The sequence below is a fragment of the Dermochelys coriacea genome, chromosome 2 (genome assembly GCF_009764565.3).
Source record: "Dermochelys coriacea isolate rDerCor1 chromosome 2, rDerCor1.pri.v4, whole genome shotgun sequence".
NCBI classification, from domain to species: Eukaryota; Metazoa; Chordata; order Testudines; family Dermochelyidae; genus Dermochelys; species Dermochelys coriacea.
The window spans coordinates 58,098,626-58,111,714 of record NC_050069.1 but is presented as its reverse complement, the minus strand read 5'-3'; the positions used below and the strand labels follow the sequence as shown (position 1 = coordinate 58,111,714).

At 44.1% G+C, this 13,089-nt stretch overlaps 1 protein-coding gene across 1 annotated transcript in view; it reads right to left on the bottom strand.

Moving 5' to 3' along the window:
• STAU2 (staufen double-stranded RNA binding protein 2) overlaps nt 1-13,089 on the bottom strand; it is a 233,760-nt gene that overhangs the window by 87,786 nt on the left and 132,885 nt on the right.

The window sequence follows — 13,089 nt, the reverse complement described above, 5'->3', positions numbered from 1 at the left end:
ACGAGTAAGGCCTTAAGATGGTCTTAAAAAACATGAGATTTTATTAAAAATAATGTTGTTCTTTAAATTTGTTTTCTGGTTTCTGAGCCTTCAGGGTGCACTCAGTTCATGTTTTCCAGCTTTTCTCTGCAACCACAATACCTTTTTTTTAAGGAAAGCTGGGATTCTCTCATAATCAGCTGATTCTTAGAGCTGGAGCGTTAAGAAAAATGCCAAATATCACAAGACGCACATTAAAATCATGAGCACTGGCAACACTGCATATACCCATAATGCACACACAAAAATATGGGTATGCAGGACTCACTGTGCTCAAATGGGATAGGGAGCTGCTGTCTTCATGAATTCACAGAGTTTAATGCCAGAAGGGATCATAAGATCATCTAGTCTGACCTCTTGCATATCATAGGCCACAGAATTTCACCCAATAACCCCTGTACTGAATCCAGTAACTTGGGGTTGACTAATGCATAACATGCTGAAGCATATATCCCAGAAAGGCATCCAGTCTTGATCTGAAGACTTCAAGAGATGGAGCACCCAACATTTTCCTTGGTAGTTTGTTCCAATACTTAATCACCCTCACTGTTAAAAAATGTAACCTTTCTCTGTTAGATTAAAGAGCCCTTCTCCCTGTGAAGGTCCTTATACACTGTTACCAAGTTACCTCTCAACCTTCTTTTTCATATGCTAAACAGACTGAGCTCTTCAAGGCCCTCAAATCATTTTTCTGGCTCTTTTCTGAAACTCCTAATTTTTCAATTTCTTTCCCTCTCTATCCATCTTCCTCTTGCCTTCTTACACTCCATGGCCCACTCAGGCTTGCCCAGTCTGCTGTTCTGCACCTCCTCACCATATTTTCTCTTACAATCTCCTACCCCTCAAATTCTCCCATCTGGTCACATATTGCCCTATACCTCCAGTTTTCGTTCTGCCTCCCGCATTTCTCTGCAGTCTCCCTCAGTGTCCTCTAACGATCCACATTCCTCTCTCCTCTTAGCTTCCTGTTCATTTCCAAACTATAGAGCATAGAGACTATCACCATCCCTGAGGGCAGCCTGGCTTCAGTCCCACAAGAAACTATAGGGAATAATGGTCATTTTTATGAAAGGCAGCCTCAGTTCTGCTTCCAGCTTCTGTAGGGAAATGGTAACCATCTTAACTGAGGGCAGCCTATGACATAAGTTCTATTGGAGATTTAGAAAAAAGTTTGCAAGGCTGCTGCTGAATGCTGGGAGATTAAAAAAAACAAAATATATATTGGGAAACTCAAGTTATTAGAGCTGACAAAGCTGAATACAGGAGAAATGCCAGGACCAAGGGATCTGGGTCACAGGCTAGGTTGGCAAGGGTATTAGAGAAACAATCCCCTTTTTACTATTTGTGAACACAGAATAACATTAGCTCTTAGGAACAAATTGCAATTTTTCCCTTTGAAAAACAGAATGGAAATGAATATAAGAACATAAGAATGGCCATACTGGGTCAGACCAAAGGTCCATCAAGCCCAGTATCCTGTCCTCTGACAATGACCAATGGCAGGTGCCCCAAAGGGAATGAACAGACAGGTTATCATAAAGTGATCCATGCCCTGTCACCCAATCCCAGCTTCTGGCAAACAGAGGCTAGGGAAACCATTCCGGCCCATCCTGGCTAATAGCCATTGATGGACCTATCTTCCATGAATCTATCTAGCTCCATTTTGAGCCCTGTTATAACACTGGCCTTCACAACACCCTCTGGCAAGGAGTCCCAGAAGTTGACAGTGCGTTGCATAAAAAAATACTTTCTTGTGTTTGTTTTAAACCTGCTACCTATTAATTTCATTTGATGGCCCCTTGTTCTTGTACTATGAGAAGGAGTAAATAACACTTCCTTATTTACTTTCCCTATACAACACATGATTTTATAGACCTCTATCATATCCCCCCTTAGTCGCCTCTTTTCCAAGCTGAAAAGTCCCATTTTATAAATCTCTCCTCATATGGAAGCCATTCTATACCCCTAATCATTTCTGTTGCCCTTTTCTGAACCTTTTCCAATTCCAACATATCTTTTCTGAGATGGGGCAACCACATCTGCATGCGGTATTCAAGGTGTGGGTGTACCATGGATTTATACAGAGGCAATATGATATTTTCTGTCTTCTTATCTATCCCTTTCTTGATGATTCCTACATTCTGTTCACTTTTTTGACTGCCTCTGCACATTGAGTGGATGATTTCAGAGAACTATCTAGAATGACTCCAAGATCTCTTTCTTGAGTGATTTGAAATGATTTCTTCAAAGCTGATTTTTGACCAAATGAGGTAAGCGGTAGCAGCTAGGGGTTTAGAATGCAGACCATTCTAATGCCAATCATATGATCCATCCCAACTAGTACTAATATACTTTTTTTTCCCGTTTCACCACCATTTCAGAAATGTTTATTTGAATCTGAAATTGCTCAAGTGAATGCAGTATAATATCAACAGATTATTATTAACGACTTAGCCTTAGACCAATGAGCAAAAATCCAAAATGTATTACAATAAAACAAAACTAAATCTGGAATTATACAATAATAATAACAACATATAAATAAAGACGAAAAAGGACATAAATCATTAAACCATATATGATCACCATAACACATGCCTTTCCCTTATTTTAGTGGCTGACCATGCAAATGGGGCATCTGCTCGAATCACGGATATATCATCAGATGCCAACAAATATTCTAGTTTTTAAGAGGTCATAGAAAAAGGCATCCAGGACAAAAACACAGAAAGCCATTTTGACCTCAAGTGGCAATACAGATTACAGTGTAATAAATAACCAGTAGTGTCTTCCTCCTGCCCTCAGTCTCATGGACAGAGTCCGTTACATTTCTCGGTGCCTATTGCCCCCTACACCCTTCCTCATTTTCACACTTGCTAACTTGGTCATCCTAATTTGGGAGAAATATTTTTTCAGACTTTATAATAATACAATCAGCTCAGGTAACCTCCATTCCCTGTTCTCTTCCAGAATGTTCTGTTGTATCTTGTAGAAGTTAAATTTTTAATCAACAACACTGTAATAATACAAGACCTGTGGAAGTATTTAAGGAGAACGTTGATCGGTGGGCACTTGTTTTGGCTAAACTTTTCTCCAAACATTAATATGCCCTCAGGTTGCACTATCAGTATTATTATTCCACTTTATAAAAAATGGAATAGGAAAGATCCAGGGAATTACTGCCCAGACAGTGTATTGGATGTTGTTTTAAAAATTTACACTAGGTAGCTTTTGGGGAGATTAAAGGATTGGGCAGAAAAGTATAGGCCTGTGTAGGAAATAAACTGATTCCATCCCAGTTACATAGGAGATTCAGCAGGCCTGTCTTTTTAGCCCCTTTTTGTTTTAATTTTCATATCTATGATGTTTTTTAGCATTAAAAAAGGATCAATTCTGTTCCCCTAAAATCATGAATCACTCTGTGTCTTGTATTATATGCAGATGATGTGGTTTTGTTATCACAAACACCAGTGGGCCTGAAGAGTTTATTAAATGCATTTCATTCATATTGCCAATGGGAGGACCTCTCGATAAATTATTCAAAAACTACAGTAAATGTCTTTAGCTGAAGATGGTGGTTACATAAATGGAGGATTGATGAGCAATATATTGAACAAGTTAGCTCTTTCCCTTACGTACGTGTCTGGTTCTCACAAAATGGTGTGTGGGATCAACATCTTCAGGTAATGAAAGAAAAAGCCTCAAATTAAATCCATGCTATGTTGTATTTTACCTGGACCTGTGGGGGTAAGTTAGTTGAACCTGCCCTTAGCGTTTTGTGTCTAAGGTATGTGCTCACATTTTGTACAGCACAGAAATATAACAATGGAATGATCCCATGGGACTGAAAGTAATTTAAAAGAAATACTTTAGGAAGATCCTCAGCTTCCCAAATAATACCCCTGCTGCTTTTCTTGGACCCGAGTTAAGCATAAGTTCTATTCTGCCCAAAGTGCAACATCGCACCAAATTAATATTTGGCTTTATAATTACAGTATGCACCATAGGCATAGTTTGACTTCTGTATTTGGGGGCATGGAGGCAGCTCCAGCCAGGTCATTCGGGCTGTGTGTGGGGGCAAATTCTGTGCCTATCCAAGGGATGCAGTTTGGAGGGGGAGGGCAATGCTCCCCATGTTCCTGCCAAACTACACCCATGGTGTGCACCCACAGCACTTGCCTAGAGGAAGAGCTCAGCAGGACTTTCTTGTGTAAATTTTGTTGGTTAGAATATATTCAAAATTCCTTGCATTCTCTAGGTGTCACAATGAGAAATAATTAGGTTGACGTTTAAACATGAGAACTCCATAATCAAGTCAAGAATAGAGGATATTAATAAGCAATAGGATACGGCAGTTGTTTCTATTATAGATATGTCACCTTTGTTTCCCCTTGTTAAAAAGACTTACGGGTTTGCCAGATATTTAGATAGTTTGTGCAATAACTTGCTAAGAAGGCCCTTCACAGCTCTCTGTTTTCAATCCATGCAGATAGTTTACCTAAATAAGACAAAGCCTCGAATATTGGAACCGTCTCTATAAAATCAGGACATCTGGTCACCCTATCCCAAATATGGTTGTGGATCAGCACTTCAATATTACTTCTACTCTTCTTGGAACCCATTGCTGCTAATCTCCAAAAATGTACAGAATTTTTCATTTTGGCAGCAGATTCAGATTCCTCCCACAGTGCCATATGATATTCCAGCTTTTTTTTCCCCTTTCAGCAATGTTTTATAATTCTATAATTCACTAGCTTTGTGATGGGGTCTTGTGAACTGTCTCCTAACCTCCTGGCCATAATCTATTACTGTTTCTTCTGACAAAAACAATCATGCAGTACAAAAAAAGGTTCAACTCCAATACAGTTACAAGAAACAAAAAATTAGAGTGGGCATAATCTACACATCACTGAAAATGGAAAAGATTGATTGACTGGAAAACTGCTGATCAACTCTTAACATACTTGAAAAATCCACTCATGGTGGATTATAACTATACTGCTGGGTAACCAATCAGCTTTCAGACATGCATAATGAAAGATGTTCCTAAGTTATAAAGGACAATGTAGACCCAGAAAGTAGACTCCAGCATAGGACATGCCATTCTTGACTTCCTGAGAGGAAGAAGTGACCATTCTCAGATCCATGATACTACTCAATTTCACCAGACTAAGGAAGTGGCTCATAACAACAACACAATATGAAGATATGGAAAGATGTATTAGGTCAAGTAGTCCAACCTTGTGTCACAGCAGGGTTGTTGCTAGTTCTAGTTGCCAACTGTAGTTTAATATATATTTCCAGAGGAACTATTTTATTTGCTCAGGTTGTTTTCTACAATATGCAACCTGAATTTATAGGATTTAGATTTTAGGAATGAAAACTTGGCAAAATTAAGAAATCTAGCGAGTAAGTTGTGAAGGGAAGAAGTACTGAAATCTACAAGTGTGGAAAAAAACTGGGGGATCCTAAAAGCACCCCAGGTCAGATCCTCAGCTGGTGTAAATTAGCATATTAAAAATCAAAGGACCAGTACTGATTTACACCAGTTGAGGATCCAGCCCATCATAACTAACGTACAAAAGATACAATGTGTAAGAAACAGCAAATATGAGTTAAGACAGGTTTTTCAATAATTTAATTTTTATTGTGAACTGGTGCCTTTTATGATTTCATTTCAAATGTAAAATTGAGATGCTTCACCCTAACAAATCTACAATATCTTCTTTCTTTATTTTTGCTAAATCCACAGTATTCATTGACACTGTGTAAAACCATTATGATGAAAATTGTAACTGATCAATTACAATTGTGACAGGGTTGGGCCAGATGGCTATAGGAGAGTAATAGAAGGCAGATAAATTAGCTCCAGGCTAAGTAGGTCCCTTTTCCCTGGGTAAGGTAACAGGGAAGGTTCCAGAACAATCAGGAACCTTCTGGAGACAATTAAGACAGGCTGATTAGAACACCTGCAGCCAATCAAGAAGTTGCTAGAGTCAATGAAGGAAGGCTAATCAGGGCACCTGGGTTTTAAAAAGGAGCTCACTTCAGTTTGTGGTGTGCGTGTGAGGAGCTGGGAGCAAGAGGCGCTAGGAGCTGCGAGTGAGAATGCAGACTGTTGGAGGACTGAGGTGTACAAGCATTATCAGACACCAAGAGGAAGGTCCTGTGGTGAGGATAAAGAAGGTGTTGGGAGGAGGCCATGGCGAAGTAGCCCAGGGAGTTGGAGCTGTCACACAGCTGTTCCAGGAGGCACTCTAGACAACTGCATTCCACAGGGCCCTGGGCTGGAACCCGGAGTAGAGGGCGGGCCCAGGTTCCCCCCAAATCCTCCCAACTCCTGGTCAGACACAGGAGTCGTCGACCTGGACTGTGAATTCAGAAAAATGGCCAAGCTGAGGGCTGCCGTGAAGCTCCAAGGCAAGCAAATCCGCCAATAAGCGCAAGACCCACCAAGGTAGAGCAGGAACTTTGTCACAACTGTTGTCGGAAGTGGGATCTGGTGTCCACAGCGTGGCGGAAGATGGAGGGTGTTTGGAAGAAAAAAAAAAAAAAAGGGAAGAGGGTCTATTTTTATTTTTTTTCACCCAATGGAGGAAGTAGCGCAGGCACTGATACAAGCCACGGCTGCCCAGCAGGAGGCTATTCGTGTCCAGGCAGCCACCCAACAGGAGGAAGTGCAGCTGCAGCAAGAGACTAATCACCTGCTGATGGATCAGGCTGCTCGAGACCGGGCTATGTTGCGGGAACTGATAAACCAGATAAAGGCCCTTACAGAGCTGAACTGTAGCCATGATGGGACGCAGATCATGTGGGCCAGCAATTGGCTGCAGAAAATGATGCGGGAGGATGATGTAGAGGCATACCTCCTGGCCTTTGAGAGGACAGCCCTGCGGGAGGCTTTGCCCAGAGAACCATTCCTGTGTGGGGAGGCCCAGAAGGCCTCGCTCCATTCCTGTGTGGGGAGGCCCAGAAGGCCTACTATGATTTGCCTGAAGAGGCTGCAGCAGACTACCCCCAGCTGAAAGCAGAGATCCTGGCCAGATCTGGGGTAACAACTGCAGTGCGGCCCAGCGATATCATGAGTGGAGGTACCAGGAAAACAAAACCCTGCGGTCCCAATTATATGACCTCATCCATCTCGCATGAAAGTGGTTACGAACTGAGTCCCAGAGTCCGGAGGAGATACTAGAGGTTCTGATCATTGACCAGTACATGAGAGGACTACCGCCAGACCTTCGCGCCTGGGTAAGCCAGAACGAACCCTCCACCTACGACGAGGTTGTTGCACTGGTAGAAAGGCAAAGGATGGTGAGGGAGCTGACCCGACCAGTTAAGGAAGAAGCACCCCGGGTTAAACTAGTAGCACCAAGCCCTAGAGCTCCGGTGACTGGGCCACCAGGAGAACCCAGGTAGAAAAAGAGAGGGTCCGAAGGCCCACCAGAAGCCACAAAGAGTCAGAGCACTGAGGGGGAAGAGGATTGTGATGTTAGACTACCCAAACTAAGAGACCGGGGAATGCCTAGGGCTCCATACAGATGTTACGCCTGCGGGGAGTGGGGACACACAGCTGCACGGTGTCCCAATGCCGAGGAGCCTATGCAGTGTAATCTGGGGAACTGGGCAGACTCATGCTCCCTAATCCACCTTGTGGGGGTCTCACTAACCCCACATATGTACACGAGACCAGTGAAGCTAAATGGGGTAGAGACCACAGCACTGGTTGATTTGGGGAGTGCTATCACGCTTGTCTCGGGGAAGCTCGTGAAGCGTAGTCAGTTGCTGTGGGCTAAGCATATGGGGATAACATGCATCCATGGGACAGTTGGTTATTACCCCACCATCCCAGTAAAAATCGAGATTCAGGGGAACACTACTGAGGTAGCAGCTGGTGTAGTCCCTAAACTCCCATATCCAGTGCTCATAGGGATGGACTTCCCAGGGTTTGGAGACTTACTCCCGGTAGGGGAATTGGAGAAAGGGGGAAGCCCTGAAAGTAGTGAGGCATCTACAGTAGACTGTCAACCCCCAACCTTCTCTGAAATATCCCCAGATTTGTTCTCCACTCCCAGACAGCATAGAAAGACGAAAAGGGAAAGAAGGGCAGCTAAGGCCTTGGGAACCTGAATACTGGCCCAAAGCCAGAGGGTCGCTCTCGTAGGTAGGCAGACCTGAGCAGCTGAAAAGGAGGTCACCCAGGAGGGAGAAGCACCCGAGTCTGACCCACACCCTAACACCTCTGAACTAGTAGAGGCAACAGAGACTGGCCCCCTAGATCTCGGGTAGATTAGCCCCGGGAGAGGAAATTTTGGACGGGACCAGGCTGAAGACCCAAGGTACGACAACATTAGGAAGGAGGTGACCAAAATAGATGGGGTCCCCGTGGAAGGGAAAACCCAGGGACCAGGACCCTACTTCATAATGAAGAAGAATCTCTTATACGGGGTTGCACCAGTATAGGGGCAGAAGGTACAGCAGATCCTAGTACCTCAAAAACACCAGAATGCTGTATTAAATCTGGCCCATAGTCATCTTTTGGGGGGGCATTTGGGGATAGAGAAGATCCTGGCCCGGGGTACATGAAGAAGTGTGGAGATACTGTGTGTCCTGCCCAGAGTGTCAGCTGCACAGTCCCTGTCCCCAATTGAGGGCACCTTTAGTACCCCTTCTCATCATAGAGGTCCCCTTCGAGCGAATAGCCATGGATCTAGTGGGACCCCTGGAGAAGACAGCCCGGGGTCCACCAATATATACTTGTCATTCTGGATTATGCTACTTGCTACTCAGAAGCCATTTCCCTGTGGAACACGGCCTCTAAAATGGTAGCTAAAGAGTTGGTGGGGATCTTTGCCTGAGTGGGGCTACCAAATGAGATAATAACAGACCAAGGTACCCCATTTATGTCGAAGCTATGAAGGACCTCTGTACGCTGCTCCATATACATACTCTGAGAACTTCAGTCTATCATCCGCAGGCCAATGGGCTGGTAGAAAGGTTTAATTGAACCCTCAAGGCAATGATAAGGAAAGTGGTAAGTCAAGACAGGAAGGATTGGGACACCCTACTACCCTACCTTATGTTTGCAATCTGGGAGGTACCTCAGGCCTCAACTGGATTTTCCCCCTTTGAATTATTATATGGACGCCACCCCCATGGCGTACTAGATATTGCAAAAGAAATCTGGGAAGAGGAACCCAATTAGGGCAGAAATATAATTGACCATGTGTTGCAGATGCGAGAACAGATAGCCCGGGTCACCCCCATTGTACAGGAATGTTTGGAAAAGGCGCAGGAGGCCCAGTGAACCCATTACAATCGCCAGGCAAAAGTCCGACAGTTCCAACCAGGGGATCAGGTGATGGTGTTGGTACCCACGGCAGAAAGCAAGCTTTGGCCCAATGGCAGGGGTCCTGTGAGGTGTGGAACACATGGGGGATGTAACCTACAAGGTGCTGCACCCAGGACACCAGAAACAAGAACAAATTTATCACATTAACCTCTTAAAGCCTTGGCACCAACAAGAGGCATGTGTAGTGGCCCAAGAGACCCCGATCCAGGGAAATAATATGCAGGAGCAGATCAGGATATCCACTGATCTGACACCAAACCAGAAGAAGGAGGTAACTGAGATGATCAACCGATACCAGGATGTGTTTTCAACCAAACCACACCGGACCACTGAAGCATATCACCACATTATCACAGACTCTGGGACAAAGGTAACTTTAAGGCCCTATCAGGTCCCAGCAGCAAAAAGGGAGGAGATCAAGGCAGAGGTAAAAAGGATGATGGAGCTGGGAGTCATCGAAGAGTCCCAAAGTCAGTGGTCAAGCCCGATTGTGTTGGTGCCCAAACCAGATGGCAACACTAGGTTTTGTAATGACTTTCGACGGCTGAATAAGATATCCAAATTCGATGCATACCCCGTATCGATGAGTTAGTTGTCCGCCTGGACAATGTCCGATTTTTGACCACCCTTGATTTAACAAAGGGATACTGGCAGACTCCCCTTGCCAAAGATGTGAAAGAAAAGACGGCATTCTCTACACCTGAGGGTCTGTTTCAATATACTGTTCTTCCTTTTGGACTGCATGGGGCACCTGCCACCTTCCAGCATCTTATGGACAAGCTCCTACGGCCCCATACCAGTTATGCAGCGGCATACCTGGGGGATGATGTGATTATTCATACCCCCGACTGGGAAACCCACTTAGGAAAGATGGAAGTGGTTCTGGACATGCTAAGACAGGCTGGCCTCACAGCCAACCCAGCTAAGTATGCTATAAGGCTAGCCGAGGCTAAATATCTTGGCTACATTGTAGGAAGGGGCATGGTCAAACCCCAACTAAACAAACTAGAGGCTATCCAAAATTGGCCCTAGCCGAATTGGAAAAAGCAAGTCCGGGCATTCCTGGGTGTGGTGGGGTACTACCGAAGATTTATTCCCCATTTTGCTAGCAGAGCGAGTCCCATGACAAACCTGATAAAAGCCCGGGGTCCAGACATCGTGAAGTGGACAAATGCTGTAGAGAAAGCATTCATGGATCTACAGACAGCCCTCTGCAGTAACCCCGTGCTTATAGCCCAGACTTCAACAAAGAATTCATTTTACAAACAGATGCATCTGAAGCATGATTGGGAGCTGTCCTATAGCAGATGGTCAGAGATGAAGAACACCCAATCCTCTACCTCAGCAGGACACTCCTCCCGAGAGAGCAGAAGTATGCCGTGGTTGAAAGAGAGTGCCTAGCTGTGAAATGGGCCATGGAAACACTACGTTATCTTCTGGGACGACGGTTTACCCTGTGACCGACCATGCACCCCTCCAGTGGATGCAGCGAAATAAAGAGAACACAAGGGTGACCAGATGGTTCCTGTCCCTACAACCTTTCCAATTCACCATACCACACCGGGCTGGAAGCCACCATGGCAATGCAGATGGCTTGTCACGAGTACACTGCCTGACGTCCCAAGTTGCCCAACCCCGTAGTGTTGAGCAGAGGGGAGGGATATGTGACAGGGTCGGGCCAGATGGCTGTAGGAGAGTAATAGAAGGCAGATATATTAGCCCCAAGCTAAGTAGGTCCCTTTTCCCTACTTAAGTAACAGGGAAGGTTCCAGAACAATCAGGAACCTTCTGGAGACAATTAAGACAGGCTGATTAGAACACCTGCAGCCAATCAAGAAGTTGCTAGAATCAATTAAGGAAGGCTAATCAGGGCACCTGGGTTTTAAAAAGGAGCTCACTTCAGTTTAGTGTGCGTGTGAGGAGCTGGGAGCAAGAGGCGCTAGGAGTGAGAATGCGGACTGTTGGAGGACTGAGGTGTACAAGCATTATCAGACACCAAGAGGAAGGTCCTGTGGTGAGGATAAAGAAGGTGGTGGGAGAAGGCCATGGGGAAGTAGCCCAGGGAGTTGTAGCTGTTGCACAGCTGTTCCAGGAGGCACTCTAAACAGCTGCATTCCACAGGGCCCTGGGCTGGAACCCGGAGTAGAGGGCGGAACCGGGTTCCCCCCAAATCCTCCCAACTCTTGGTTAGACACAGGAGGAGTCGACCTGGACTGTGGGTTCAGAAAAACAGCCAAGCTGAGGGCTGCCGTGAAGCTCCAAGACAAGCAAATCCGCCAATAAGCGCAAGACCCACCAAGGTAGAGCAGGAACTTTATCACACAATCCTATCAGGTCAGAGAGGAAAGAGATTTTTAGTCAGACTGTTTAAAACTCTAATGTTGTTCATTTTATGTTAAATTATTTAACTCAAGCTTCTGATAAAAAAAATTAGGAGAAAAGTTTTATTTGCTAATGAGTCATTCTCCTCTGCCACTTCAGATGGCAGCTAGGAATGCTTCCCTTCCAGTTCCCCCAAACAATCACAGGCAGCCCATCCCTACTCTGGGGCACCACATAGGGAGGAGTTCCCTCAACACCTGGAGGAACAGAGAGAGAGAGAAAGAAAACCAGGCTCTCCTAACAATTCCATAGATCTAGTGGGCCATCCCGCCTCTGGGATAACAGCCTTTTCCTGCTGCTAACTAGTGTAGGTAGTCCTGTAGTTCAAGTGAGGGTACTCAAGTGTACTGCAGATTCAGGGTTCAAGCCCTGCTGATGTTTCATGATAGCAGATCATTCTTACAGCTGTACATAATATTTCCTTTTAAAAACACTTAGGAAATTACATTTAAAAATATGGTAAAAACATTATTTAAGTTGCAAAGTCAAGCAAGGTTAAGGAAAGCCAAATTTATGGTTGCCCATGCAACCTTAATTCTACTCTTTTTTGCATATGCATTACGACATAATCTTTGATTATATGACCACATATTATTGTTTTTCACAGGACCTCTGTCTAATTTAGTGTGCTGAATGGACACAGAAGCGGAGCAAATTAAGGTTGAATAAGCAACATTAAATCTGGCAATTCCTAACTTTTGAGTGTTTGACTTTTCAATCTAAGTAACATTGTTTCATCATAGCTTTTTAAAAAAATGTAATTGTTTAGATAACTTTTAAAGTGATTTCTATTTAGAAGGTGATTTTCTGTTTACAAGCCATGCTTTCACCTAAATAAATGCCAAGCCAAGGTTGAAATGACTGGTAGCCCATAATGCAGTTGTTACCAAATTGCGAGGGACCACCTCAAATCCTTACAGAGTACTGATAGGTCTAAATATTGTATTTGAGACATAACTATGTTAAAAAGTGGTTTTTACTGAAAGATAAGCTGAGAGAGTTTGGAACAATATAAACAACCTGCTGGATGAAATGAGAGGTTGAGGGAAATATGTTTGTTGAATCACTACGATATTTTCCATAGTTTACCACTGCAGTAAAGTACCACATAGTTGTGAGTCACTACTTTATGAACAGGAAGAATCCTCAAGCTATCACATAAATAACTAAAAGGATTCGTTTATGTTAACAGATAGCTCCCTACAAATTTCCATTTAATTCTTTTAACCTAAAACATGGCTAAGAGTGTCTGAATCTTTTCCCAACCATAACTAATTCTGATCATTGCCAAGAAGACGTCTCCTTCTTCTCCCTGAAAG